Source organism: Ananas comosus, linkage group 11 (assembly GCF_001540865.1).
Source record: "Ananas comosus cultivar F153 linkage group 11, ASM154086v1, whole genome shotgun sequence".
Classification (NCBI taxonomy): domain Eukaryota; kingdom Viridiplantae; phylum Streptophyta; class Magnoliopsida; order Poales; family Bromeliaceae; genus Ananas; species Ananas comosus.
Window position 1 is genome coordinate 2,234,433 of NC_033631.1, and position 6,135 is coordinate 2,240,567.

At 28.5% G+C, this 6,135-nt stretch overlaps 1 long non-coding RNA gene across 1 annotated transcript; it reads left to right on the top strand.

Annotated features, from left to right (window-relative positions):
- Positions 1,075-2,708, top strand: LOC109716908. Its single transcript, XR_002218072.1, has 2 exons — positions 1,075-1,278; positions 2,480-2,708. It is a non-coding gene; the product is annotated as an uncharacterized LOC109716908 (long non-coding RNA).

The window sequence follows — 6,135 nt, forward strand, 5'->3', positions numbered from 1 at the left end:
TTTGGAATCAAAATCTAATCAACATTATATGCAAATCTAAAGAACCTATACATATAAAAATAAAAAAGGAGTAATATCTAATATATCCTTCGAAACTTCAAAAATATGTAATATATCCCTAATTTCTAATTATTTATTTTTTCAAATATACCTCCAACCCTAGAATTTAAAAATTTGAATAGTAGCGAGAGATACGTAAATTCTCATTCTAATTCTGATTCCGATATTTCTGTAAATTCGAAAAGTTAGAAAAATTATTTAATTTGAAATTTAGGCGAAACCAGTGCCTAACATTTACGAAATTTTAAGGAAAAACTTCAAATACCCCGCTGTAGTTTCGCACTTTCTCACTTTAGTACTCTGTGATTTCGCACTTAATTCGAAATTTAGACGAAACCAGTGCCTAACATTTACGAAATTTTAAGGAAAAACTTCAAATACCCCGCTGTGGTTTCGCACTTTCGCACTTTAGTACTCTGTGGTTTCGCACTTTTTCACTTTAGTACCCTGTGGTTTCACACTTTCACACTTTAGTACCCTGTGGTTTTAAATGTATTAAGTTAGTATTATGTGGTTTCGCAGTTTCTCACTTTAGTACCTTCTGGTTTAATATTTCGTTAAATTATATACCCCGAAATAAATAATAAAAAAAAAAATTGAAACCACAAGATACTAACTTGATGCAAAAATAAAACCACATAGTACTAACTTGATACACTTGAAACCACAAGGTACTAAAGTGAGAAAGTGCGAAACCACATGGTACTAACTTGATACACTTTAAATCACAGGGTACTAAAGTGAGAAAGTGCGAAACCACAGGGGTATTTGAAGTTTCCCCAAATTTTAATAACCATTTTTTTTTTTTTTTCAGTGTCGTAAAACACACACCTAATAAATTAGATTCCGATTTTCGACACTGCGGTGTACGAGACGTATCGGTACACCGGGTGCGTCGAAATGATTCCTTACCTACTAAGATATTGATACTCTTCTTTTTCTTTTTCTCTTTTTTTTCCTCTCTCTCTCTCTCTCTCTCTCTTACATTAAATTCCCCCTCACTTTTTTTTCACTTATAATAACTTGTGCTACTCAGCACCATTTTGTTGCTAAATCCGCGTCTCCGTGATCCGAACACGGTAAAAATGGCTGTGAAAATTTTCGCAGCCCTCGCAGTCCTCCTGCTCGTTGTTGCGGGCGAATTCGTCACTCCGACGGTGGCCAGAATGGTTTCGTCGGACGCAGATGGCGGTGCAGCAAACGAGAACTTTACGATCGGTAAATTTGACACCTCCTCAGCTTTTGATTCTTTTAAAAAAAATTATTTTTTTTCTTTAATTTTAGTTGGTAAAAAAAGTAGTTAAAAATTATGGGATAATATCTAATATGCCCTTCAGAACTTTAAAAATAACGTAATGATCCCTCAAGGACCAAAATATCCACATTGATTTTCGAAAAAAATTCTTTTAAATATTCTCATTTTCTCTAGGGTTTACTAAAGAAATTTGATTTTAAAAGGGTATTTTGGTAATTTTAGGATAAATTTCAAAATTTTAAATAGTTGCGAGGGGTAAATAAACAAAGAGCCCTTAAAACTATTAAAATTAGATAGAATCATGGATGAGTTTAGCGAAATTTTAATTTTATTTGGCAAAAATAACTCAATTTATATATATATATATATAAATTTCACAAGTTAAGGAGTGTAAATTAACGAGCTCATTTTAAAATGGCCTATAGTTGAGGGGGTCTCCATACATTTTTACCTTTTTGTTTTTTTCTCATAAGTATCCCTCTAAATTTAAAATATCACATAAGTTCCCCCACAAACTTTAAATTTCTCAGAGCTTGATGAGCATTATTATTATTAGGGTAAATTTCAAATACCACCCCGTGGTTTCGCACTTTCTCACTTTAGTACCCTGTGATTTAAAGTGTATCAAGTTATTGTCATGTGGTTTCATTTTTTTCTTTTTGTCGGCTTTTCCGTTAATATTTCATTAAATTATATACAAAAAATTTCAGATACCCCACCTAGTTTTATCAAATTTTTTATTTTAGTACCTTTTAGTTTTAATTTTGTCATTGATTTGATGAAAAAAAATTAGCGGAAGGGATAATAAAAAGAGAAAAATAAAACCACGGGGCACTAAATTGATATATTTTAAACCACAGAGTACTAAAATAAAAAAAAGTGCGAAACAACAGGGATGATATTTGATGTTTTTCCTTATTATTACTGATCATGATAAAGGGCAAATGGTCATTTTATTAAACATGATCACGAATTTTTGACTAGTCCAAGGAAATATTTACCGGTTTTTAAAATATAACATATTTCTAAAATTTAGAAGCGGTAAAATGCAATATCCCCACTTTAGTGGGACATATACGCAATTACTCCTCCTAATTTTCTTTTTGTTTTTAATATGCCAAACTGAACATACACAATTTTTTTATTTTATTTTATTTTTTTTAGGAGGAAAAGACGAGATCGCGGAGGAAGAGAAATTTTTCTTTTATTTACGGCCGCTATTCCGCCCGCCAAAAGTCCCGCCGTCGTCGTCGACGACAGCTGCAGAAGCTCCGTAAAGTCCGGCGCGTTTCGAAAAACCGCTTTTCGGTGCAGAAATAGCTTTTCAGAACTGCTTCGTATTTTAAATGAGTTGAATAAGTATATAAATATATAAAATAAAGAAATGTTTTTATTTTCTGTGTGGAAATAATAATTGTGTAAGAAGATGTGATGTTTTTAATTTACAAAATGAGAAAAAAAAAATTAATTATTTGTATTATTTGGGCCGATTTGCAAATATTCACTTGTTTTCGGATCTTTCTGCAAATATGAAAGCTCCGAGGCCTAATATTCATTTTTTTTCCCCTTTTTTCCTAATTTTTGAAATCTAATTTTTGTCCCGTTAAAATTTCAGAAATTATTTCAGGGGCTAACGGTGTTAATGGAAATGACTAAATGGCTTTTATTTGTTCCATAAGAAAAAAATAATTTTTAATATATTTTTGTATTTTTAAAAATTATTTTCGGTATAAATTATAAGAAATGAACAGAATAGTAACGCAACCCTAACTGACGGGGACTAAATGCCTAAACTTATAATTTTGAGGGGGTAAGATGTCGGTTTCTGAAAGTGAAAGAGAAAACGTAAAAAATTTTGTATTTATAGAAATTCTTTTTTATATTTTAGCGGAAAATAAAGGCATTGTTTGGTACGATATATTATTATTTTTTTTCTGTTTTTTCAATACAAATATTATTGTGAATAGATATGTGGATAGGATAGCTGTTGGAGAATAACGGTTATTTTTGTAAAAATCCGAAACCCGTACCCGAATAAAAAATCAAAATATCGACAATCGAAAACGATTTTTGAGCTCGATCGGGCATAAAAATTTAAGCCCGAAACAAAATAAACCAAACATAACTATTTAATATACTAAATTTTAAATCAATTATTAATATATATATATATATATTGATTATCAGAATAAACATATAAAAGATTATATTAAATACGTATACACATATAAAATAGGTTTTTATACCTGTTTGGGTTTTATTCCGATGCGGGTTTGGATTTAGAGCGGACTTTTAAAAACCCGAAGCCGAACCCGACTCCAAATCTGAAACCCGAACCCGACGGATTTTTGAAATCCATATCCAAACTCGAACCCGACCAAAAATCTGAAACCCGAACCCAAAATAATTATTTATCTTTTCAATATTTCAAAATATATTACATTAAATCTAAAGTTTTAAAATACAAATTCAAATATAACATTAAATTTTTATATACACATTATATATAATGTAAAATAAATTCGGATTCGGGTTGGGTTCGGGTTAGATACAGTCAAAATTCATATCCGAATTCGTATCTATCGGGTTTTTATTTTTGATATCTATATCCCAAACCATATCCGTTTAGCATTGAGTAAATCTACTCTGTTCGGATTCGGGTTCGGATAAAATTTCGGGTATCCATACCAATTGACATTCCTAACAGAGAAAAACCATAACCGAACCCACATCTACTAGGTTTTTATCTTTTTATATCCAAAGCCAAAATCATACCCGTTTAGGAACTGTTTGGTTTCACGTAAAGCTGTGAAAAATAATTTTTGATGGAAAATTTTTTTTTTAAGGAACATAAATTTTACGCTCTTTAGTATTTAGTTTGTAGGAAAAAAAAATTAATTTTTTTATTAGTGTTGTTTGATTCAAAGGAAAATAAAAAAGAGATAATGTATAGAAAAGAAGGAAAATAAAAAAAAAGATAATGTATAGAAAACTTTATTATATTTATTTTTTCCTAGTTTATATATTATATATTATTAATATATAATAATTATCATACTACAAGTATTATTATTATAGTTTATATTTATAAATAAAATATATTATATAATAAGTATGTAATATAATATATAATATTATATATTTAATAGTATAAAATAATACTACATCTTTTATAAATAAGCACTTAATATGTAAAATGTATACAATTTTAGATTCGGAGAATTGATAATATATCCCTATAAAATTGGGATATTGATTATTTACCCCTTCAAAACTTTGATGTATCAAATTGTGATATATAATTTATACACATAACAAAAAAAAAAATTGTAAATAATTAATTAACTAAAAATAAATCAGGTTGGAAAAATAGAATAGCATAAAAAGCACCTATCAAATCGCCAATTGTTTAAATTCAAGTAAGAGATTCAAATTAGATTTAAGTTTTGTGTTTAATTTGTAAGTTTATATCTAAATCCAAAGTTTAATATAAATTTTTAAATCGATTTAAATTTGTAAATTTTTTATGTGCATTAAAACATAAAAAATTGTACGTTATAGACTCTGTATAATTTGAAAAATAGACTCTGTTACCAATAAATATTTAAATTCAAAATGTAGGTTCAAAGTTCATTTTAACTTAAAATCAAATTTAGATTTTATTTAGTTTTTGAAAAATTGTAAGTTTAAACCGCACGTGCATTATAACTAGTATATATAAAATATATACTTTAGTTTTTTCGATTTGATTTAATATTTTTAATATTTTTAGCTCAAAAATCAAACCGAAATTTTTCGGTTCGAAAATTTTTTGAACCAAAACCAAACCCATTTACGACCCAAACCGAACTGATAATAAAAATTTAGGAAAATTGTTGGTTTTGTTTGGTTTAGTGTATTTTTGGGTAATAATAAAAATAAAAATAAAAATAAAAATAATAATAATAATAATAATAATAATTATAAAAATAATAATTATAAAATTACAAGAATGCCCCTGAAAACAACCCAACTCTCCCCTCCACATTCTCTGGTTTGTTGTTTACTCTCTCAAATCACCCCCTTCATTTATCCCCCACATCTCCTTTTTTTTATTTTTTTTTTTAGTGTATATTTTTCTAAATTTTAAGAAAATTACATGAATAATTTTTATTCAATTTTTTGGGTTTTTTCTTTTTTTTTTTTAAAAAAGTGATTTATTGTTGAGTTTTGTAGAGGAATTGATCAGCTCAGCGATCGGGCTCCAATTTGTCGCTTTTGCTTTTCGGTCATTCTCGACAGGTAAATAAATAAATTTTTTAGTTTTTGGTATTGCTTTAGCTTTTAGATTTATTAATTTTCCATTTTTTGCTATAGGATTAAATGTTGTTGTTATGAAACAAACTAATTATATATATAAACTTTTAAGGTGATTTTTAGGAAAATTTCGCGCATTATTATATTTAGGTTAAGATTTTATATATAGTATTCGATACGAAAATCGGACGTTATAAGAACGAGCAAAATGATCGAAACCGTACCGAAATAGGGTTTAGAACGAACGGAAGTGGACCAAGTTCTGATACGCTGTGAAACCATTGATTACGCTAAGAGCGTGTTTTGTTCGGGATTAGAATGGGAATGGAAAATAGAATTGAATTGTGTTGGAATGAAAAATAAGATGATGAATCATCCAAAAATATTTGGTTTATTATTCGGAATGGGAATCGGAATGGACAATTCAGACATTTTTAGGGTTTTGAGAAAGTGAGTAGTTTATTGCGGAATGAGCGAATCCAGAATTCAAAACTAGATTGAGTCGTTCTCATTCCAGAGTGGAA